The sequence below is a fragment of the Gambusia affinis genome, linkage group LG18, assembly GCF_019740435.1.
Source record: "Gambusia affinis linkage group LG18, SWU_Gaff_1.0, whole genome shotgun sequence".
Taxonomy (NCBI): domain Eukaryota; kingdom Metazoa; phylum Chordata; class Actinopteri; order Cyprinodontiformes; family Poeciliidae; genus Gambusia; species Gambusia affinis.
In genome coordinates this window covers 8,045,836-8,070,675 of record NC_057885.1, presented here as the reverse complement: position 1 = coordinate 8,070,675, position 24,840 = coordinate 8,045,836, and the positions used below count along the sequence as shown (strand labels likewise).

General features: G+C 38.7%; 1 protein-coding gene across 1 annotated transcript in view; it reads left to right on the top strand.

Annotated features, from left to right (window-relative positions):
* The window catches only part of htr2cl1 (5-hydroxytryptamine (serotonin) receptor 2C, G protein-coupled-like 1), a 322,666-nt gene that overhangs the window by 96,960 nt on the left and 200,866 nt on the right, over nucleotides 1-24,840 (top strand). The gene's annotated exons all lie outside the window — the stretch shown is intronic.

Below are 24,840 nucleotides of genomic sequence, written 5' to 3'. Positions count from 1 at the left end.
TTTGTAGCATCTTATTAAAACTGTATCCACGTGAGAATGTTGTCATATTTGAAATATTGTAATTTTAGCTTTCTATCATGTTGTAATGTTTTTCCCACATGAAAAAACGTATCTGGAGTGTTGCCTTGATTCTTTCATGCATGTTTGAGAAATCTTTGAATCTCCCGTGGCAACCAGTCAGCGGTGCACCTGAATGGACCTGGGCAGGAGTTTCTAAATGCGTTCATTTAGAAAGTCAAAATTTCTTTTAAGTCACATTTGAGATATATGTAGCATTTTTATAACAAATGAAGGCAACGGATTCTTGATTGTGCTATAAAATGACACAATATGCCTTGAAGCACATAAAACGGACACTTTAAAACCCTGAAAATGTTTGAATACTTGAAAAGAAATGTTCACAACAGCAATAGAACCATATCTGTCGTGTATTATTGGTGCCAAACACAGTAAATTAGAAACAAATGTCCCCAATAAATTCCATCAGAAATGCATCAGGATAATTTCTGATAGAACCTGGGGGTAGTAAAGCATAAATTGGAATTTTGTAAATAATCTAAAAGGTATTGGATCATACAAATTCACTTTTTTTTTTTTTTTTTTTTTAAAAGGAATAGCTGTAATATGAAATCAGAAGTTTTAGTTAGAAAAAATACTCCAGGAAAACAACTTCCCTGGGCCACATTTGACTCGTCTAAATGAATGAGTTTCCAAACCGAGCTGAAGCTGAGTGCGTCCATCAATCTTTAAGAACACTGTGGCAATAGAAAGCGACCGACGCTTTGAGTTTTAAAGAAACTAAGCAAACAGAACGACTGTACGACTCACCGTTGACGTGATGCAGTCTTTCCAGGTCAGCCTGACAACAGCTGAAGGATAATCAACGGGGACGGATAAGACGTCTCTGGTTTACGACAGGAGGGGAGACTGACGGGCCCAGAGCGAGAGTCGGCAGAGAACCAGTGGGAGGACGCTGGCACGGCAAAGCATGTAAAACAAAAAATAATGAACACGCGATTCGAGTAATCAGCTCTTCGTTTTTTTTCTTTCCTGGCTGCTCTCCTCAGAGCAGTAAATAAGGAGCAGCCGGGGACTCGTGGAGGAGATGCAGACGAGCCCGCGCCTTCCAGAGCGAGGGCTTCGGCTCTCATCGGCATTCAGAGCATCCGGATCAGACGGAAACTTGCAGAAATGTGAGCCGTGTTGCATCATCCGCTTATCCCACTCGATTCTTGATCGGAAGCTGCTGATATCTCATCAACACACGCCAGAATCCACAAGTCGCAATTCTGATCAACACCAGAAGAGATGATTAATTCGTGTTTAGCATATCTAGATGGCGTAGAATTAACAAGCCCGTTCACAAAACTTCACAATCAAGCTATGGCAGCAAACAGTTTAAACCATCAATCAAATCTAAAATTCCACTCTGCTGTTAAAATGTGGTCATGTGTATGATTATATTTGTTGATTTAATGTGGAGTAAAGCTGTAAAACATGACAATGTAACAATTGTCTTGGGTACGAAGGAAGACGTTTCTGTTTTAATGGAAAGCCATTTTGTTTCTAACTCGCATGGCTCATGATATCCATATGCACAGGATTTTAAGGTCAGAACTGTAAAACTCATCAGTTACTGATTTGATTACCTGTTTAGGTATTCCTTAAGCAATTGAATAATTAGACAATAACTGGTTTGGTGGTGGATTCCTGCATGTATAGATAATGCATCAACGGGCGTTTACTGGTTTATACAGTGTATTTTTTGTTGTTGTCGTGTTTAAACTGGATCAGTCCTTCCTGTTTGTCTGCCTCCAGCCTGCATTTAGATACAAAACACTGACAGACAGCTCTGATGGTTTTTATATATTTTTTGTTTTTGTTTTTGATCCGGAGAAATAAAGAGAAAGTGTTTGAACATTGTTTTTGAAAGAAAGGTAAAATGACAAAAACCAGAACTTAGTGCACCTGTTTCAATAATGGATCAACATTTTTGTTATTTAATTAAGTTACACATTTCAAGCTAGAGATTTATTCTGTTTATTTTGTGTGGGATTTACTTTTTTCAGTGAAGAGCAGCCTAATCAAATTCATGGATGTTGTCGGAGTGAAATTTACTGAGATTAGTGTGCTTAGTGAAAAGTAAAACTATTCCTGCTTTGATGCGTTGATCGTGCGTTTATGTAATGATCTAAATTTAAAAAGAGTGGGCTTGCTAATTTATGTTTCCCCATAGATTTCTGCTCCATCTGCAGTTAAAGATAACGTCACGCAATCCCACAGTTTTATAGAGATTATAAAAGAGGGGGAGAGAGGTTCGAACAAAAGCCATGAAATGCAACCTGGATCTTCAGAAAGTCCCGGCAGCGAAGATCTATCTTTGTGACAGTCAGAGCTGAGCGGAGCAAACACCCACAGGCCAGCAGGATGACACAATAAAACTTACAAAATGTATTCATCAAAATAAGTAACCGAGGCTATCCAAGCAATTTTTTTTTCTAGGAATCCTTTTTTCTCCCTCCTTTAAAATAAACATCAACTCATCAAAATCAATGTAGTTTGCAGAGTCATTTTAGAGCAGCCAGCCTTTTGCTCAAAATTGTGTCGTATTTTTTTCAAAGTCACTCATGTTTGCATTGCTTTAAGGCCGTTCTGATTCATGTTTTGTTGAAATGGAAAGAGCACGATGTAGAGAACTCCTCCGAGCGGACTATTACAGGGAGGCCATTCACTTTTCTTTGCAGTATCATTTTAATAGGTCCCTCTGCATTTGTAATGATCTCAATTGTAAAGTGACTGCGGGGAAATAAAATGGAGACTGCTGAAAAAGATGCCTGGCTTGCAACTATAGTATATATATATATATATATATATATATATAAGCTATAAAATATGAAATTTGGATAGCTATGTTCCAGAGCCAGACATTTCTTGCATCTTAGGTGGTAAAATAAAGTTTTGTCAGCTATCTAACACAGAGAAAAACTTTGGAAATGGTCATATTTTACTGGAAAACTCAGTCTTTCACCTATAAGCGAATCTATTAGCAAAACCTACAGCTGGATCTGATCTGGCAGTGAGTGAGAAACGGCAAGCTCTGCTCAGGTCTGCTTAGTGAAGTACATCATGTGAATCCTTGGCTAGTTGATTCGATTTTTCTTTTTTTTTTAGAAATCACAACAAAGGTTAGTGTCAGAAAGCAAGTGTTTAAATGTGTGTTTAGCGCATCTTGTCGCTAAGCTGGCCAGCTAGCTAGGTTCTCAGGAATGTGTAATTAGGTGTGAATAACAACCTGGAAATTTGCTAATGTGACAACACCTCCAAATTGCGCCCGAGCACCACAATGCTGTTTGTGGTGGACACTCTCTGCGAAACATCTGCATTCTTTCATGTTAATTCTCACTAATTAAAATACATATTCTCTTTCTTTTTTAATGGCGCGGCTTGAACTTCTTTCATAAGAGAATTGTCTATATCGTTGCAAAGTCCAAGATGGGAGCATTTTGGTAGGGTGGCAGGGAAAACAGATGGTTAATAATGTAGCTGCATCACAATTACTGTCACACTAACAAACTTTGGCTGTTTTCCAGATCAGCCAAAGTCCAGCCACATTCGAACTGGTCCTGAAGATTAAAGAAAAATTGGTTCAAAAATGCCAAATGCGCAACAAATAGCAGCCTGTTCACACAATTTATTCATATCCATGCAGTGTGTGGAATAGAGGGAAACATATGGTAGTGAGAAAGCTTCAGATTGGAAAACAAAAAAGAGCATAAGAAGAGAGAAGAGAGGCAGCAATATATTTTAATGAAGTCCTCAGTGCATTGCACAGTCTGATAGACATTTCAGAGACCAGCGACACGCTAGGAGGGCAAGCGACATAGTGACACATGCGACTTGAACCCCAGGGGTCATTTTACTTCTTCTCCTTGCTGCCCAGCGATCCTCCACCACGGTGCACGTATTCCAATCATTCACATGCAAACCTCTGCTGAAGCCATGACTCAGAGGTTCATTTTCCTTTTGTTTTATTGGAATATGTGCCTATGTGAATGTCTCCCATTAACTGATTGCTCAATTGCTCGTTGGAAGTCAAACGTGAACGTCCGCTGACTTGATGGGATCACTGCAATGTCAGTTCAGTTTGCGTTCATAGCGCCTAAAAACAGATGTTGACCAAAGTGATGAGCAATTCAATGAAACAAAGCAAGATAACAACACTACTCAATTCAATCAAGTTTATTTTTTATGGCACATTTCAGGAACAAGGCAGTTCAAAGTGCTTTACAGCATAAAAACAACATACAGTCTTCAACTGAGAAACCAGTAGCAGACGCTACATGTTGCCATCATCAAGAACTCCCAATACACGTCAAATATGTCGGCCAATGTTTCACTTGTTATGCTTTAAAAGCAGCTCCGAACTCAGTGTTTCGGCTGTTGTACGCATACAAAAGTACGGTCAAATCAAAAATACAAACATATGGCGTAGGGGATAGCGCGACCCACGTTTGGAGGCCTTCAGTCCTCGATGCGGCGGTCGCGGGTTCAATTCCCGAACTCGGCCGACGTTTGCCACATGTCTTCCCCTCTCTCCTTCCCCCTTTCCTGTCAGCCTACTTTCAAATAAGGGACGCTAGAGACCACAAAAGATCCCCTTTTGGGGACAAAAAAAACAAAAAACCAAACACTCCATAACTGTCATTACAAAAGAAACTATAATTCTATTTCAGTCAAATGCCAACAAGAAGCCAGAACCAGAGATATGTGTCCTCTGTTCCTGTTGTTTGCCTACAAACGTTTTTAACAGTTTGTAGGCAAAGCAGAGGTGATTTTATCTACATCAACATACAAGGCGTTACGACAATCCAATAACTGCGTGAACAACTCCTTCAAGGGCTTTTGGGTTTTAATAACATATTTTATGAGACTGATGGCATTTGAAGCATGAAAAAAAGCCAATTCGAATTCTTTGGAAATCTGGACGCTTACGTTGGATTTCCTGTAACTAACTTGAACTTAAGACCATTTGTATTAACACCAAAAGCCTTTCAGTACTCCTGATTAAGACAGTCTACAAAGCACACCTTAATACAAATGAGATTACTTTTCTGAAAATGCATTGACACATTTTAGAGAATTTTCCAAGAAAACGTCTTCATTTGTTTGTAACTTTCTCAAGGTTTTATCTCCGACTGATTCACAGGTGAGTCGGGGGGAAAAAAAATCACAACAAACACAAATCTTGTCACATCTAAAACTAATAAAATATAGAGAAATAAACCATCATAGAACCATTTTAAGGTCACGTATAGAGGTTTAATGAAGATTATCTTTTTTACCTCGCCTAAATTGTAATGTTTTTTTTTGTTTTGTTTTTTTTTCAGGTAGAAAACAATTTATATAACTTTCCTCAACAATCATTCAAAACTTAGAACCAAGTAGTCATAAAACTCTTAAACAGAAGCACAGTCATTACATCCCTATGGGTGGTATGTTATTTTATTACAGCAGTCAGAAGCTCTTTTATTGGAGCATATAACAGATTTTTTTTTTGTTTGTTTTTATCAAACTATTTATTGATTTGAAAGCAGGATTTCTTTTCTTGTTTTTCCCCTCCCCTCTCACAGCTGTTGTGCTGGGAGACAATTATGCAAAGAGTTGTCCAGAGAAAACGTAGCGAGGGAGAGAGAATCCTTCAGATTGTGAGTCACCGCGTTTGACAGCGGCGTCGTTAGAAAAGCAGCGCAGAAAGACTCCATAAGATGCACTGCTGTGAAACTATTAAAGCTGCGGAAATATGATGGCGAGGCTCATGAGGAGATGAGGGGCCATTTGGAGGCAGCAATAATGGGGTGAAACAAAGATGCAAGCTAATATGTGCTTCATTTCAATTCTTTTTGGCAGACATTTCAATGTGGTTTGACTGTTTAAAGGGGCAGTGTCGTGTAATTTTGACTTTTTTGAGCTTTATGTCGTGCTATGTTATTCCCGCATCTAAAACATACCTGGAGTGTTGCTTTGATTCTTTCATGTATGTTTGAGGAAACTTTTAATCTCCATGGCAACCATTCAGCTGTGCAAATTGCCTGTCTGAACCTAGCCCCGCCTTCAGGGCCAAAGCTCCGCCTCAGAGCTTCTGTCTCGGAGAGCAACACTCTCCTGTGGCTCCCCCAATTCAGCTCCTTCAGACCAGTCAGCAGCAATTACCAAACTTTATTAAGTTAAGCTCTATTAAGTTGAAGCTTAACTTTAACTTAATAAAGTTTAAGTTTGGAACTGGTGAAACTGCGCATCAGCTGAGCTCATTAAACAATCTACTTCGTAGTGAAACGCTGGTAAAAACTTTGATACAGAGTTAATAGAGCAGCCGTGTTGTGATGACTTCCTGAAGGTGGAGTTTCAGTAAGAGCAGGAGTTTCTGAAAGAGACAGAGACCCCATTTTAAGGTGTTAAATCAGTAAGTAAAATTTCTTTTAAGTGATACTTGAATAATCAGCACTGAAGGTAACATAGTTACTTGATTGTGCTGTAAAATGTCACTCTGTGTGTGGAAAACCCATATACTGTCCCTTTAAACACCATACCTGTTACATGGTTCATGTATTTTAAGCGGACGTGTCTACTCTGCTTCCTGTTCTCGATTTCCTGTCCCCCACGCACAACGACTATTACTATAATCTCCCCAGCTAGCTTCCATTTATTGGTTTTTCTGGTCCTTGTAAAACCATTTTGTGGGGAAAATTATGCCACTTCCCTCTCATTTGTAACAACATTCCCTGTGACTGCGTCCCCTCTGGGCAACACCAGATGCCGGAGCACGAATTCAAATGATTTGCAAGTAGATTACTCGTCATGCAACTCGACTTTGGAGCCAGAGAGAAGGATAAAGGTCCTGCTGGAATAACTCTTACTGTTTGTGTAGGTTTGGAGGTTTTCCTGCTTAATTTCCTTTCAGATTCTATTTCTGATATTCTGGGCTTTTATGACAAACGACTTTTCTTTTTTTTCTGTACGTGGACTTTACTGGTTTAATCCTGTCAAGATTATGAATTAATTTGTCATATCACCTCTGTCACTGTCCTCAGGTGGCGTCACATTCTGCAGACAAAAAAAAAAAAATTGCATAACAAAAAAACACCCCGATGTGTGATCTGCAGCCTGTAAAGCTCTTTATAATCAACTAGAATCTGTGTTTTTAAAACTGGATGACGGAAAGTCTGTTATGTCATCAGGGTGGATGCAGTGTGGGATTTTCATGCAAGTCCAGGAAATGGTGAAAATTACTGAACTTCCGTTTAAAAATGCAAAAAAACTTTAATTATTTTTGTGTTGTTGTAACATTATCTCAATCTCACAAATGTACAATTCCCACCCTTCAATTTAAATACTTTCATTCAATAAAGAGAAAAAAATAATCCAGTATACACTGAAAAAAAGAAAAAGGAATACAAACTAAAAAAAAAAGTTAATTGGTTATCGAATAATTTAGTTTATTTACGTTTGTTCAGTATGACAATTTAGAAACTTGACATATTTACCTGGATGAACATAACTTGATTACATGTAACAAATTAACTCAATTTTATTTTTAAGTTGGATCAACTGCAGTCATTTCTTATAACGTAAATGTAACCAAAGCATTTTTCAATTCAAAGATCTCAAAGGAGGTCAGTTACCTTCTTAAAATTATCAGGTCACTGCTGTGGTGGTTGTTTTTCTTTGTCTATAATAGGGTCAATAGACAATGTTAGGAAAAAGTCATGTATGTCACTTTTTTCTTCCGCTAGCTAAAAAACAAACAGTAAAAATAAATTATTCCCAATTATTGTCTCAGTTCAGCACAATAAAAACTTGGAAGTCATAAATGGGAGTCAAAGTAATATTTCAAGACTGTGTGAGAGCTCTGATGGAGCCAACAGCACATTGTCCAGGGGGAAAAAAAATCCTCCTCTCACTACTTCCTGTTGTCTTCTGTGTCGTTTTTGCCAGTAGTAACATCCGGTTGTAGATCAGGTGACTTGTATTTCCATAGCTGTTTTGCAAAATACATCTATTGCGATACCACCAAAAACCTCACACTTTTATCTGTTTTATTTACCTTTCTGCAAGAATTTGATTTTACGTTTTAAAGCTATTCGCTCAAAAGAAGTCATTTCTAGTTGGGTGAGAACAAGTGGTGGAAACCCAAGTATATTCCAAGATCATAACACTTCCTCTCTTTGTTTTTTGTTTTTTTAAAGTGTGATGCGTACCATAGTTGTTCTCTGAGCGGCTTCACACTTTTCTTCTGTGTCTATTTTTGGCTCAAGAGTCACTTTTGTCTTTCTTTGATTCTTACCTTCCTAATTACTGGCCTCTTCTGTGGTTCTGTTGCCCATTATTTATGAGGATGTCTGCTTTCCCCGCTCTGCTCCACACACACCCACACACACGCTGTCACATCTGTCTCTAACCCTTGTTTGCTCCCGCCATCTGCCTTCGCCTGTGGCTTTCCTTAGGGCGCAGAACCACACAAATTTATTTATAACTATATGTATCAACTTTAATGTGTCTTTGTGTCTGAGACTGGCTAAATTTGCAATTTGTGTTAGTTTTTCTGTAAATATTCCTCAACATGTAAACAAACCAGTCATACTATTTTGTGAAAAGTATTGGATCACGGGGAACTTTAGAAGCGTTTTAGTGCAAAGGCTTTATGATGGTGTAGATTTACACAATTTTGTAAGAATGCATGAATAAAATTCTTCTTTAGATAAAGTATTTAATTTTTTAAATATGAATTGAAAAAGGACATATGAAACAAACCCACAACTCGTTTTTTTTTTTTTTTAGAATATTTTAATATTGCATAACACCAGTTTTGAAAAATAAAAATTTTAAATGTATAAATTTACAATATAATGGTCATATTACCTTGACCTGGAGGCGTGGCGTCAGCCATCTTTGTTTTCACCCATTTTGCTCCAGTTTTATATTGTCGCTGTCGCTTACAGGGGTTGAGATTACGTTGAGATTACGACTGATGCTGTGGTATCTACGCAGCCCTACTTTGTTTTTTAAAATCCGTATTTACCAGTGAAATACTGAAAAAACCCCAACCTTTATTCATGGTGGTCATGATGCTAATTACACGCTCTGGACTCCTGTTGCTAATTGGGCCACTGGTTTCACCGGCTTTTATTAAAGGGGTTCTAAAGTAATGAGGACAGATTAAAAATGCAGAACAAACTTTTAGCTTTTTACTTGTTAAAAATTTTTTAAAACAACTTTCCAATTCTGATTTTGTGCTGATTTCGCCCATAAAATCCCAAAATGATAAATTAAACATAGTTTTCACCTGACAGGCGGCTAATAAATTGGAGAATCACTGTTTAAATATTGATAGATTTAAGCAAAAAAAACACCAGCGGTTAATGTTGTGCGTAATTGTGCATAATTTCACCCATTTAAATATGAAATTCATCTATTTTTTAAGTTCACTCAGTCAAGTTTATTTGTTTCATTTCAGCAACACTGCAGATCAAATGTTTTACGTCATGAAAAAAGAATAAAAAGTGCATAAAAGTATGCAGTCAACAATTGAGAATTACAAACCAGTGACAAACATTACATTTCCATCATCGACAGCACGAGTTACACAATCTGTCTGTTATTTGTGTTATATTGACAGTAACAATCTCTGCTTGTCGGCAAATATTCAAATTAATTCCTTTGATTTTTGCAACTAAACTTTAGGTAGTAAGGGAGGCCAAGTAAATATCTTTACTTCTGGCAGGTTTTATCTGTCATTTCCTAAAGCTCTGACTTGCGCTTTCATCGCACATTGTGTAATTATCTGTGGGTTCAGGGCACTCCCATAACTCATTTACAGCCGACGACTATCACTTGGCGAATCCCATACTGAGTCATCACTCAGTACCCACAAGATGCGGCTCTCCAGCTAATAAAGGTAATTGTCTCAGTGCCTCCCAGCCCCTCACCCCCGCTCTCTCTCTCTCTCCATATTCCAAAAACTATCATGTCCACCTATGAATTGCCTCGCATCTCGTTCAGATAATCACCGTGGAGATGAGACGGCTACCTCGCCGGTCGCAGGAGCCCGGGATCGTGACTCATCTTTTTTTTGGCTTGTGTGAGTCTGACTTTGATTGATGATTGCTTCTCTTCCTCATTAGTCCAGTCTGTCTTTTTTTGGTCGGTCCGAGGGTTTTGACCCGAGAATTCACAGCAGTCACATAAGCATGGCGCACGCCGGTGATTTTCTGCTCGGGCGTTACCAGCCGGGGCCGCGCCAAATTTCCCCCTGCATTATTCTTAGACTTCGGGAGGAACACAGCTGCAAACATTTCAGAGTAATGTGATCATTTCTCATTGCAGCAAAGATTTCAATGGCTTCAAATAAAAGTTATTTACTCTTTTATTCCTGTAAATATACCTAGTAACAGTGTGTGGACTTCCTTATGGATTTGTTCACTGCCAAACCAGATGCTCCTTATTCTCTTTCGCAGTGGTCCCCAAACACCGGGCCACAGACCGGTACCGGTCCGTGGACCAGTTGGTACCGGGCCGCGCAAGAAATAATTAAATATGTCCGTTTTAAGTATTGAGTCTGGAGGAGCTCTTATTTTGGAACTCATAAAACCGGATGCTGTCGGTTACGTTTTGCGCACCAATATGCAGCAGCATGAGTAAGAAACAATGGCATCGGTCTCGATTCTCTATCGGATATAACATGGATGGTATTTTACATCCTCCAGCCACATACTGCCATTTTATAGCACAATTAAGTAATTGTGTTACCTTAAGATGTTGTAAAAATACTGTAAATTTCAAATATGACTTAAAAGAAATTTGACTTTGTAATTTTACGCCTTAAAATTGGGCCTCTGTCTCTTTAATAAACTCTACTCTTTCTGAAACTCCGCCTTCAGGATGTTTCAAAACATCACTCGTCTACTTACCCTTTAACAACGTTTTTACCAGCGTAAAATGATCTCAGTAGATACGTAGGTCCACCCAGGCATTTTGCACAGTTGAATGGTTGCCATGGGAGATTAAAGGGAGATTTCTCAAACATAAAAAATCAAATGCTTATTTAATCCTATTCTTCTTAACAAATCTGAATTTTAAACTGTGTTTTGCTGAACTAAACAGCCATAAGTAAAGCATTTTTGTTTTGGGGTTTTTTTCCCACTAAGCTTTCATCTATCCTTTGTTTAATTCAGTAATTTCCCTGAAGGCGCCCTATTTGCATCGGTTCTGGTTCTAAAAACGTGGAACCTTGAGACATTCACAGTCCAGAACAAAGCATGACACTAGCTAAAAACAACTAAAAATCAAACGATAGCACCTAGGCTAGCACTAGCATGATGACCTATAGTAAGGTACTCTAAGCAGGGTGAAAAAAAGCATGTAGAATTAGCTGAAAATACCTAAAGATAGTTAAAATACCTACAATGCCACCAATGCTAGCACTAGCACGATGACCTACAGTCACATAATATTTGCAGTGTGAATAAAAATGCTAGAAAAACCTAAATTAGCTTAAACATTAAAGCTAGCTAAAATACTATTGATAGCATCTTGGCTAGCACTATTTTGTTGACCTACAATAACATACTCCATGCAGAGTGGAAAAAAAAGCATGTAAAATTAGCTGAAAAGTTAAAGCCACTTAAAATGCTTACAATACCACATATGCTAGCACTAGCATGAAGACCTACAGCAGTGGCTCCCAAAGATTTTCCGGGACCCCCAATGGATTAAAATAAAATCCCCCCCAAAAAAGAATCAACTGGGCAAACGCGTTGTTCAACCAGACATAAACCTGCACACATATTTTGTTTTCAAACTCCACTGAAGTTTATTTCACGCTTCAGGTTGCAACAAAACAAACTACAAACCATCTTTACAGTGAAACACTTTTCTGTAACTGTTTTTTTTTTTTCTCAATCATCCATACCGCTTCCCGCATGCCCTCCCTGCAATGGCACTGTCCCCCGAAATCCAAAATTATTTAAATAATTTTCAATTATTTCCAGAACTCTGTCTTCATCCTTTTAAGCTGCAGTATGTAAATTTTATTGGAAAACAAACTCGCTGTCGTGACATTATGGTATGGGAAAATCAGTGAAAATAATCAAGATCTTCTGCCTTCTCCCAGTGCTATTAAATATCTAATCTTATTTGGATTATTCCTCCAGCTGTATTGTCTTACAAACCTGTTCTGCTACTCTAAGCCAATGGAAACAGGTGTTTTAGACTTGTTGCCACTGGCAATAATTCTGATTCTGATTTATTTATTTTTTTTCCTGCTTATTTGGAACAAAAGATGGACTGAGCTTGCTCACCATCAAACTACATCCAAAGTATGGCAGAGGAAGGTCAAACACCAAACATGTCACTCTCTATGACTGGGAAATAGTTTCTAGTTTTTAAAAATACCAATTTTTGTGTTTTTACTTTTTAAACACATTGGTCAGAGTGATTCTTAAATTGCTCTCATTTCTTCCACTCAACTCCCCAAGAAAAGATGGCCCAGAAGTGCACTGTGCTTCCATTTCTGGGACAGCATCCAGTGTATTTTGGGATTTTTCAGTTTTGGGGGCGGGAGGAATAATGTGAAAAGGCTATTACCAAGACGTACAATTACTCCCTGGACACTGTAGCACTTGACTGTGTGAGTAGAGGCCCTTTTGTATGGTGCATGACCGTTTTCCTTGGTTTGCTGTGTCGTCCTTTTTTTCAGTAGGGAAAAAAGTCATGTTTATTTGTGTAGCTTATTTTCAGCAAAAAGGCAGTCCAAAGTGCTTTACATCATAAAAACATCACATAATCACCAACTGTGACGCAAAATGTGAATTACATTTTGTCAAAGGTTGTCGTCAAAATCAATACACATTAAATATGTTGGTCAATGTTTCATTTATTGTGATTCAAACCCATCTGTAAACAGGTGGGATTTTTCTGGACGTTTGTTCCAGATTTGTGGTGCATAGAAAAACTTGTTTGGTTCTGTGCATACAGTTCAGTGGTTACAGAACCAAACACGTTCTGTATCCACTTGGCTAGGACCAGACATTAGCCCTTTAATCCTGGAAATGTTCTTAAGGTGACAGAAGGCTGATTTTGTAACTGGTTCAGGTCTGAATCCATCACTACACTCACCAAGTCATAATTCTACCAAGAATGTCAAGTGTTGGTATTGAAAGAACTCAAAATAATGTTCTCTGGATATTTTTTGACATCGTGACCTCCCAGTAACCAAAATCTTACTGGTTGTATGCAGAATTGGAAACACCTGCATTTCATCAGAAAATAGGTCAAACCAAAGACCAAAATCTAAACGAAGCAAAAAATAAAATAAAAACAACAACAAAAAAAACAGGAATAAAGTCATTAATATAATTTAGAAACTGATCAACACAACTAAATGATTGGTTAACTAAAACATTAACCAATCATCATTAACCATGATTGGTTAATGATGATTGGTTAATTAACTAAAAGGGCAACTAAAAGCTCTCTTTGAAGAGAATATACAAAAATAGAAACCCCTCCGTACCCGGTGATGTAATCAGTGACATCACACCAATTTAAACAGGAAGTGCCGGTCCGACCCCTCCTATACACCACGATGTACGACCACAATGTATAAACAATTAACTATAGAAGGATGGAATAAATAATAACTAGACTGCTTTATCAGACATACATATTCCAGAAGGCCAAAGGCCATTTTAACACATCTTCATATTTCTTGTCTACTGTAATGCTGGAGACGACACTAGTTCACGCACTTCAACACTTTCCCATCTTCTGTTCTCTTTTTCTCTGTTCGTATTCTGAGTTGGAATACATAAAAGACCAGATTCCAAACTTTCCTGGGTTTTTCCATATGAGTCCTGAATCCAAAACAAAAACCCGAGAAGCATGAAACCAAAAACAACCCTCCATCCACACACTCAAAGTGAATTTTAAATCACCAAAAATCCAAACATTTTTTTTTTTTCTTCAAGCTTAGCTCTCTTTACTCCTATTGCCAGCAGTTGTTTTCCCCAATAGGTTTTCTTTGGACTTTAAATAACCCCAGCCTTGTGAAAAGGGGTGAACAACTGGAAATCACATGTGTGTGTTCAGAGATGCAGGAGTGGAAGAGAAATGGGAAGATTGTGGAGAATAGGAAATGTTTAATTGGGAAGAAAAAGAGTGAGGGAAGGGTAAAGGAAATCCCTCGACTCTTTTCTGTCATTTGGTGGAACGGTGATTGATGGATGGCTGTGTTGGATTAATTGAAAAGGGAAAGAGATCTGGCTGAATGAGGAAGTTCACACACTTATGGCACACCAATCGACATGACCCCAGGGCAAGGTTGACTGGTGTGTAACTCAAGTAGAGCAAACAAATACGGTGTATTGAAGCTGACCTGAGATACTTGGTGAGACATTTTTGTGATTTCGGCCAACAAAGATGGGCAAAATTTTTTGAACGATTCATACATCAGGTCTGTGACGTTATTTGCAGAAATCCACAGAGAAATTGACGTTAAAGTTCAAAGGATTGATCTTAGAAGATTCCAAATAAATAGAGATAAATTGCTTTGCTAAAAATTATTTTAGAGAAATTCATACATTTGTTGAATCCGTAGCTTTTCTCTAAAATCGCCAACTGTAATTTCCCCAAAACGCTGCATACATAGCCGCTCCCCAGTATACGGGGTTGGTTGCTCCAACGCCAACGTCTCCTCTGATGGTCGATGGGTAATGAGCATGCAGATGTCAACATTCGTCGCTGCCATTTTTTTTTAGGACTTATCACATGAACAAGTGTATTCAGTTGTGATTTTATTTTCTTCCCTATGTAATGGAAACGTCCCAATTGTGAATTTTTCTCCAACATTAGCAGAATATCGACAAGGATTTGCGTACATTCGTAATGGAAAGGCAGCCACTGTTGTATTCAGCTGCTCATGATGCTGATAGCGGCTCTTTTCCATCTTTTAGATTTTTTAAATTTTATCCACCATTTAGGTTTTGGAAATGGCATAAACTCTATTTCACACTCTAAACGCTCTGGGTAAAGCGTGTCTCAAATGAATCTTTCCCATTGTAAAAGTTTTTTTCAGATTATTTTTCTCAAAGTTTTTATGAGTATTCCAAAAGCCAAACACCAACGCTTTGGCGTAGGTTCACTTCCTCCAGGTAAGGGCAGTTTACTTCGTGACAAATTTCGACTGCCAATCAGTCAGTTTCCGACAGACGCGCTGAACTGATTGATGGGTGGCATCATGTCAGTCGACAGCTGTGATTTTCGGGGGAACTGCAGCAGCATCATCTCATTGAATGTCATCTCATTTATCCCAACGGAGGTTTATACGCCCGTGTTGGACCCTCCCTATATGTTCTTCCCGATGCTTTTCTGTTTATGCTCTCGCCTGTTAAGAGCAGCTAACGGCAAACGTTTGATATGCACCCAGAGAGAGACAGCGCCACAGAGCAATTATTCTGAAGGGCTGCGAGGTGAGACGGGCTGTAGGAAGAGCAGTGCAAAGGAATCAGAGAGAGATGAGTTGATGAAAATAAAGAAACAGAGCAAAAGGGAAGAGATGGATGGAGGGAGGGGGTCCTGGAAAACTGGTAAAGGAGCAAAAACAAGAGAATGAGAAAATGGACTTGAAGGCAAAGAAGACGACTTAAAATAGAGGTGACAGAAAAATCAATTTGAGGAGTAGAACTGATCCAAACCATTTCTGACCAACTCTTGGGAGAGTGTGTTTCTGCCTGGAACTCTCTGCATCCTAACTCCAGCTTTTCTCCCTTTTTTTAAATCTTCACCTCCGCCGCCCCGCCGTCTGTCACCTCCTGTGTCTTCGGCGTTATTTCGCCGTTTCCCTCGGTGTCATTTTTGCTCTTCCTTTTCCTTCTCCCCTCACCGGCCCCCCAACCTTACTTCTCCTGATAAGGACGTGAATCAGACCATGGAGAAGTCTGAAACTGAAAGGAGCCAGGATCAAAACTTCAGGGGATGCTTCTCCTTTTTCATTTTTTCTAACGCAAAACTGCCAGGATTAAATCAGAAAGTCGGCTCGAGGGAACTCCACAAAAAGATGGGAGAGAAATGAAATATTCTTTGTGCTTATTATTCTTGTTTAACAAGATTGAGGACCGCTCCTTTCTGGGATTAAATTACTTATCGAATGGCTACAACAAGAAATCCCTGCTCCGATTCCCTCGTCCACAACAGCAAGACGTAACGCAGCGTACGCTACGAGCATCGATACTGGCATTTTGTCAGAGCTGCTGGCCTTTGTGACAGATGTTTTTGTGCTGCGTTTGTGCGGTGATGTATTAAATTTGCAAAATGTCAGACAGAGAGGGCTCTGCCAAAGAGCTTTGACCCTGCTGACCTTTGCTTCATCCTGAGCCTGCCACTTAGCAGTCCAACAACCTTCAAAGTGTTTGTCAGTTTGCTCAGTTTTGTCCAGCAAGACTGTCTGACTGCAGCACTTGAGGTAAACACTACGGTGTTATTGAAATATTTACATCGCTTTAGTTGATATCATTTCAGTGAATAAATAATTGTGTAGCAAACCCGCCCGTAAAAGCACAGTATAAGCCAAGATCATAGTTTTACAAATGTTACGTTTGTAACCTAATGTTTAAATGTTGACTATAGTCTAAAATAACTCTAGTTTTAGTATGTGATGAAACAAATGCAGCTTTCGACACTCAGTATTGAAAACATACATATTTACAAAACAAACGTACCTCGTGCTGCTGATAACAAGACGTTAAGTTGTATTAACTGTTCTGCAACTTGTCGTCTGTCTTTCCCCGTTGTTAATACGTAAACAGGAAGTTGTCATTTTAAAATAAAAGCATCAAACCAAAACCCGGAAGTTAGTCATAGGCAAATCAGAGAAAACGAAGTAAAAGGCAATAAGCAACAAAAAAGTGATACAAACAATTGAAGGAGTTGATTTGGGGTCATTTACAAATTGTATTGTTGCACTGTATGAGTACATCTCTAATGTAAAATGATTTGTATCATAATCCAAATAAAAGAAAATCTTGATTGGGTCATTTGTCCTCAGTGAGTGGGAGCAAATAATGCAAACAATACAAACAACAATAAAGTCATAGTATCTTTCGTTTAGCATGCAGCGTAGCTTTAGCCATTCCTAGGATGTTCCTTTTAAAATAATTTGATGTAGTTACTGGTTGTTATCGCCACCTACGGGTTGTTCATTGACACTGCAACATTTTTCACTGGGATAACAGAATCACGAGGAGGAATCAAATGCTGCATTTTCTTTTCTTTTATTTTCAGGCTCTACCCTTTTAATCAATCTGTATATAGCTAAGTTATTTTTACACACGAACAATTAATGTACCAAAGCCACCATTAACCTCTCTTTATCGTCTCTCCACTTTCTTCTGAGGAGGTAGAAACTCTGTAATTTGTAGTGGGGACCCTTTAAGGCGCGTTTCGCTTCTTCCTTATCCAAAACGAAAGTGAAAGGTTTCCCAACTTGAAACTTCTTTCGTCTCTTTACTGTTTTTCTTTCACCTTGATTGTACGTCATGTTTACCGCTGAATTGGTGGCTGAAATAACGGTCATCGTGGGCCTTTTGTTATTACTAACCCCAGCTTGGAAGGGAGGAGTAAGAAGTGGCTCTAAGCTAGCAATTGTTGGTACCCAACAACATATTGCAGAAAGCCCAATGGCTCATCCGCCTGGAAGATTGAATCCATTTACTGAAAATTGTTTCCTGTCTTCCCCCCTTTTTTTTTTTTTTTTGTTGCTATTTTTGTTCTTTTTTTTTCTTTAAACTGCTTAACCAGAGACTGTATAACAAATATTTGAACATAATACGATTTACGCACATTTGTTTTCCCATTATAAAATTTGTACAAAATACTACAAATGTATTCAAATACATTTTGAATCTTTACCATTTTTTCGTTTTTGTGAAAGTTTTCAACACTGGAGAGCGGTCTCCAGGTAACATATTTATTTTCCATTACTTCATCTGCTTTTCTGTGCCCCTCATCTATTTTCATTTTCACCCATTTTGCCTTTAGTTTGCTTGGCAGAATCTTTTTGTTCAGTCAGAATAACACTCCATTTAAGACAAATACTCTTTTCAACTCTTGTTTTTGTGATGTGAGATCTGTTTAAACCAGTTTGTTTCTGTTATCTCTGTTTTTTTTTTAACTAAGGCTGAATCCACAATCTCTTGTTTCTATTGTCTGAGTTGTCTTAAAAAAAAAGCAGCTTTTCTTAACGTTTTTTTTTTTTGGAAGTTGATAAAGTTGTGCTTGCCAAAGAAATAATTTTACACAGCCTTAAGTAGCTTTGTGTGTTTGTCCAAGTGTATCATCATTTTTCATTTTTATTTTTTCTGTTTTGTTTTGTAGTAATTGGACCCAGCTGCAAATAACCATAAATTAAATCTGCTACTGGAGAAGCTGTTCCAGGTGGCCATCATTTTCTTTAATTGGAACCCTTCAAACGCTTCCTTATGCTTCCACTACTCAACACGCATTTCAACACGCAAACCGTTTCTTAAAGGGGCAGTATTATTTGCTGTCCAGACTTTTCGCATCATATTATAGCACATTTAAGTTTCAGGTGATATAGAAATGCTGCATATATCAAATGTGACTGAAAAGAAGTTTGACTTTGTGAATTAGCACTTTGAAATTGGGCCTCTGTCTCTCTAAGAAACTCCTGTTCTTTCTGAAACTCCTCCCTCACGAAGTCATCACAACAACGCTCCTCTATTAACCCTTTGATATTTTCATCTCCTACAGAATTTTGATTCCTTCCAGGCTGGATTTCTAAATCTTTTTTAAGGATTTCCCTGGATACACTGCTGCGTTTGTGAATTTGTACCAAAACCCGGCACAAATCCAAGGTTGTAAATCTATATTGTTTTTTATATACATATGCAAATATATTTTGGGATATAGTCTACATCACATATGTCAGAGTCAAGGCCCGCGGGCCACATCCGGCCCGCGAGAAGATTTTCTACGGCCCCTGGGATGATCTTGATTTATTATTAGAACCGGCCCGCAGCAAGCCGGCACCCCGTCTGAAAAAAAAATGCGAGATACCCCCCCCGTTCGATCCTCGCGCACTTCACGGTCCGCAGTAAATTTACGAAGGCTTGGGTCGGTCCGCTGCACTACACCAAATGCGTCATTTAAAAAAATCTCAATGAACATTCGATCAGTCCGGCCCTCGGCTTGTAGCTAAATTTTTAATTTGGCCCTCCGTCCATTTGACTTTGACACCCTGGTCTACACCTTGAAGTCTGTCTGCTACACAGCCTAGCGTTAGCTAAACAGATCAATATGCAATGTGTACTGTATCTGACATTCACTAAAGATTTTATTTTAACAGAAAAGGGTTTGGACTAAACTGTTCCTCCTGTTAGCCACTCTAGCACCAAGTACAGCTGGTCAATCAACCATCGCTGTGTTCAGGGAAGCAACGATTAATAAATATCAAGCCTGGAAACTTGATATGGTAACGGACAGGATGTTGTTTTCAATGTAATATTTCCTAGTCTTGCGGGGCAAAGGCGGTTGCCACGGTAACAGGTGTGCTTAAACTACAAAGAGAGAGTAAAAAGGTTGGTAAGGCTTGGTAAGGTCCATAACTGGAGACATTCAAGGATGGAGAGCAGTAGGAGAAAGAAGCAGAGGAAGGAGAAGTGGTCAGTTTGTCCTCCAGGAGGATTGATGGAACATCTTCAGATTATAAATATGAAACATTTAAATAGATTTTATTCATAAAACATTTTTCTGTCATTTTATTTCAGTTTTAGTCTTTGACCATCAGAGCAGAAAGGCTTCATAAAGGTGTAAACTGGTTGTATTTCTCTTTTGTTCTAATTACACAAAATGTCTTTTTGTTGTTTATTTGTATTGTTCCCTACCTGGCTGAAAATCTTTGCCATTGTTTTACTTTAAGTACAGAAGCCTCTCCTTTTTATTTCTTCTTCTGTGGTATTGTCTTTAAAATGTTTGCGTCCCTTAGGCCCCCCCCTTTTGTCATATTGTCCTGTGGGAGAGGTTTGTACTATTTATTTTTCATCTAAATACATCCAGTTTATTTATAGATCTATTAAGTTAATTTTTGTTACGTACTTCTGTTTTGTGTAGGACTTGGAGCGAGCGGCCTACATCACAGTTGTTTTCTTATATTGTTCTCGTCAGAATAAATAGAGAAATCATCTTTTTAAAGACAAACCGTGTCACGGCCTGATCATTTAAAAGCAGCTCAACGCAGAAAGGATCCAGTTACAGAGGCAGAGAGAGAAATCTAAACATTAATCTGGATGTTCAGCCTCTGTGTGCTGCCGTGAGCAAGCTGAGTGATGCTAATCTGGATGGAAACTTCAGCAACTTTATCAGTTTTGTTGCAACATAACCAGGTTATTCACGGTAAATCTAAACTTTAGATCTTCAGCAGAAAAAGTTGTTTATTTCAAAGAATTGAGATATTTTAGGCCCATTTAACCCAAAACATATTTTATTTAGAATATTAAACACTACCAGCCCCTTTATGTTGCTGCAGCAAAATGCATTTATATCATAAAACAATGAATTAAGAGATATGAAAATCTAAAATATTAGCTGAACCTCTGAGGTTCTGACCCAAACTGTGAGCCCGGTTGGGTCAAAGTTTCCTGTTTGATATTCAGGTCTGGTTTCTGTGGTGCATTTTTAATAAGCCAGCAGGTTTTCCGGCATTACTAATTACTGTGTTGGATTAATTTAATGTTTTACCTTCATAATTTTAGTCATAACCTGTTTTTGCATGTTTATCATCTTGTGATAGTATCACAGTTTCCATCTGCTTTGGCTGACTCAACGTACTGAATGATGAAATATCCGTCACTAAGCAAAAAGTCACTGACTCTTCAAAATCCCCAAATAAATTAAACTAGAACTTCTGAGTTACATTTTTATTCTTTTCTCTCATAATTATCAGTCAGTTCCACTAATCTATTAGTTAAGCTAATTTTTAGCTTAGCACTAAAGCTAAGTTAAAAAAGAAAAGACATCTTTCTCATTTTAGTGGAAATATTTCCAATCAGTCAACCTGGAAAACTTCATTGCAGTCAGCTGACTTGCAGCATTAGGTGGGGGAGGGGCATTGATGCTCTGCAGAAGAAAAGCAACAACATAAATAAAAATATTTGCTTTTGAAGCTGATTTTTAAAAATAACATCATAAGTAAACAGAAAATAAACTAAAAAACTTCATGTCATGGTTTAAATTCTCTTTAATCCTATTTAACGTTTTACAAAGCTGCAGATATAAAACACAAACATTCCTCTAAACCAGAGTAAACTTCTTCAGTTTTAACCCTAAATGTGTTTTATTTTTAAATACGGTTTCTATGGTAACTAACAGTATAACTTCAACTTTAGCTTATGCTAGTAGGAATATGTTCATGTTTTTAGTTAAAATGTGAGATTTAAGTACCTAGATACTTTTATCCATTCTAACAAAAAATGTTTTTACCTTATTTTATAATTATTTCCAAATATATTATGTGTGTTTGTTGTTGTTGGTGTCAGAGATCAGGTAAAGAGTTACGGTTCACAACAGGCCCAATAATTTAACAGTAGAGCAGCTCTGATGTCAGAGTCTGAGTTCAGTTGACTGTTCAGGTTCAAAGTTGTGCTACCGTGTTCTTTAAGGTCTCCGTGTTATTTTGTTTTATTTCTTTTGCATGCTTCTTGTGAAGAGCTCTAATAGGACGGTGTGTACAGCAGTGTGTTGAGGCGGGTCGGTTTTCCAGCTGTCTGGCTCTGGTCTGCTCACCCATACACTCGCCCTTTCAGGCTGAATACAGAAGTGATTCCATGGTAGTAGAAGGGTGGCAGGTTCATTCAACCTAAACGCTTTCAAACAGACAAAAAAGAAGAGAGAGACAAGTGATTCAATTTTGTACTCGAGGAGAGAAAAAGAGGAGAGTGTGATTTTTACATTCTCCAAATTCACTCTGAGGTTTGTAGAGACACTTATCAAGGGCACATATACATACACGAGTTTTTATACACATGGCATCCTTCACTTTTACACAAAGGCTTTTGTAGAAATAGAAACTTAGCTGATGTAAGACATCAGGCGACCACTAGGTGTGTCTCACATATAAGGAATGGATCGTCCGTTTTTGATCAGATGCTGTGTAAACCCGCTGATATTTCACTTCACAACAAATTAACCTGTGAGGGTAAGTGTCTCTCTTTTTTAGCACTAAAAAAGAATAAAAGAAGTAAAATGATTATTCTGTGTTGGCTGATTTGCTGTTCGTGTGCGCACACATTTCTGGTCCATCCGGTTTTAATTGTAACAATTGGTAGCAGAGGATGGTTCCATGTTGAGACACGAGCAGAGATTGGACGAGACGTTTAAGGAAAACAGCTTTCCGGAGAAGCACACGGGCGTTGGGCACGAATAATCAGGTCAGGAAACTTTCTTCCTTAAACATGAACCCTTGTGCTGTTTCTTTGGGCTGTCTAAACTCCATATATCAGCCGTTGTTCATATTGAGTTCTGGGTTGTCTGATTTGTCAGTCATGTTCGTACTGCTTTCTGCTGGTTGGTCAAAGTCTTTTATTATTCATAGGAGCAAAATACGGTTAAGTTTATTTATGTATTAAAAAAGTGTTTTGGGTGATTGGAAAGCAGTAAGAATTGGCCGTCTTCCCCTTGCGTCGGACGTGACGGAGGTACAGGCTGGGTTTTGTCGGTTTACCCCCAAGGAGTACTGCCCTCGACAAATAACGCGTTAGCCAATCTGAGTCAGCTTGAGAAACGCAAAAGTGGTGAAAGCTGTCCGCATAGGATGAAGATATAAGATAACAGTTTAAGGTTTATCACGATCTGATCCTCAGATGAAATATAAGTAAAAGTAGAAGTACAGAAATATACGTATAAAAAAGTAAAAGTGTTGAAAAGTGTTGTCATCGAGGACTAAAATAGGAAGCTTTAAAGATCAAGCAGACGCTTTTGCTCATACGTCGCTTTTCTGTTTACTGTAATGTGCTTTGAAACCATGGTTGGCGTTTGGGAACTGTAATTTGGGGAAAAGTCTTTAATTTTATCTGCTGTGTTGGTTTTCTCGCTGCCGTGCGAAGAGTAAAAAGGCAGAGAGAAGAGAAGAGATGATTTCTGGCTCTGAACATGGCGGATGGGGTCAACAAGGAGAAATACGATTCAAAGTGGGGCATAGGGCCTTGGATTACACTTGGTGAGTAAATAGACGGACTAATAACTTATCTGGCAGAGCATAACGAATTTCAGAATAAGGGGGAAGAAGGAAAACTGCAAAAAAAGATGAAATGTCTGGTGGAGAAGAAAGGAGGCGACTTGTTAAACAGACAGCCATTGGGAAAATACTTCCTGCAAGGGATAATTGATTCTAAAAAAATATTGATAGACGCGATGGAAAAGCAAGAAGAGGCAGGAGTTTTCACTAAAAGAGGCTGCATAAAAAAACAGTCAGAAGGCAGAGACAGAACTCAGGCAGAGTGGGAGCCTTTGGCTGGCAGAGTTAGACCTGTTAACATCAGGCATGACTCTGGCTATGGGTGATTTTAGAGCAATAATGAGCAGATCTATGTCTGGAATGGTCATGAAAGAGCTGGAGAATGCAGCAGGGACACAAAATGTAAATAATTCAACTGCAGTTCACCAATTCATCACGCCTTTGGCTCGAGCAATAAAACTGCAGTTTCCTCCAGCCACCACAGCTCCTATTACTAAATTTGAGTGGGATTGTAACATGGATCCCAAAGAGTATATAAATAAATCTGCAGAAACCAGGCTCAAGAAAACTAGTTAATCCTAAAATCCACAAACTTCACTAAAATGTTTAGAGAAGCAGTTTTAAAAGGCGTCCCTGAACAGGTTGTGCAATCTATAAAAAACAATCCAGATCTTGCAGGGTGTGAACATGTGAGATTGGAGAGACACCTGCTTCATCAGTTCTTAAAGGCGCAGGACGAGTTAAAGAAAAAACAGTCTGACACCAAGGATTTACAGACTCAGTTACTGAAATTCCAACTGCAGGAAGCAAAACAAAAACTAAGTAAAAAAAGAGATAAACAGGACCATGTTATGGTTGCATGGTCCTGCAACCCCCCTCACAAGTTTCACCTACACATGGTGGGGTTTCTAACTACTGGCAAAACACTAATCAAAATGGGGGAGCACCTGCTCCTCTTTACCCTTCTTTATATTCTCAAAACAGGAACATGGAGGAGGGTTGCGTGGGGTTGGCCGTGGACGGAGAGGCATGGAGCGAGGCCGTGGAGCAAAGGGGTGGAGGGCCAAGAGAGCGTGACGTATGTTACATCTGTGGCCGTTTGTGTGTGGACATTGGGCTCAGCAATGTTGGAATATACCAGCTCCTTTTCACAGCCAGGTATGATTCCCCACAATCCCTCTGTGCTTCCCGCAGCGAATGAACCTGGTCAATACTTTCAGTGGGACACTGAGGCCACACAGAGTATCTACTGACAAACCCCTGAGGACCCCAGAGACAAGATGGGTACTGCAGACCCCATGCTGTCCCCTTCCACCACTCCACCACCTTGTGGATGATAAACACAAACCAAACAGTTTGCTGATGTCCTGAAATACCCTAATAAAATGTGCCATTGCTGCCTTCCAGTCTGCATTCAGCTTCTCTCATCCACACATTCATACGTTTGTCATATTTTTTTTCTAATCATTTCCTTTTTATTTCTTTGTCATTTATGTTTCTTCACATTTCTCATTAAGTTATGTTTGCACCTATTTTCATTG